Below are 807 nucleotides of genomic sequence, written 5' to 3'. Positions count from 1 at the left end.
TGCCTCGATGTGAGTGATATTGAGTTGGCCGCACCCAGCCAATAACATGACCAAGCCACCCAGTCACATTCCCACGCCCACCCACTAAGCCATGCCCACAGAACCAGTTGTTAAAAATTTGAATCCCACCATTCCCACCAAACCACACCCACAGAATCGGTATTAAAAACATTTGAATCCCACCACTGGTTTCCATACCATGTTACACTTATATTCCACAAGCACTTGAACCTTTAATGGCCATACAACTGTGAGAATCCCATAGCAAAATAACAACTTGACTTAAATTCAACAAAACAAATGAATGAAGAATAAATTTCACTGGACATAGATGTAGTTGCTTAGAATGACCAACTATGGAATGTTTATGGAATGAGACAGCTAACCATAGCCAGCTCACTGCAACCAATTCGCCACGGCCAAGCAGTAGCGGGACAATTTGCTGCTTGATTCACTTAGTTCCTTTTATTTTTATTGACCAAGTTTTCATTAAAATTATTTTATCTCTTGTTTAAAAGAAAATCATTTCTATGACTACCAGCTTTTGTAATACTTTGATGAATCATAAAAGGAACTAATCAGGGGTGGGATTCAAATTTTTTAGCAACCAGTTCTGTGGGCATGGCTAGGTGGGCATAGCTAGGTGGGCATGCCTAAGTGGGTGCTGCCATGTTACTGGGTGGGTGGGGCTTCTTTATTTTTTTCAGCACACCCCTCCCCCTCATTTTTTGGCCCCCTGGGCCTCAGGGAAGCCTCCTGTGGGGTGTTTTTGCTCTCAAAAAGTACCACCCGCACTCCATTTTTGAC

The sequence above is a fragment of the Notechis scutatus genome, chromosome 1 (assembly GCF_049901735.1).
Source record: "Notechis scutatus isolate UNSWTSFEM ecotype Mainland chromosome 1, rNotScu1.2, whole genome shotgun sequence".
Classification (NCBI taxonomy): domain Eukaryota; kingdom Metazoa; phylum Chordata; class Lepidosauria; order Squamata; family Elapidae; genus Notechis; species Notechis scutatus.
Note: the sequence above shows the minus strand (reverse complement) of the source record.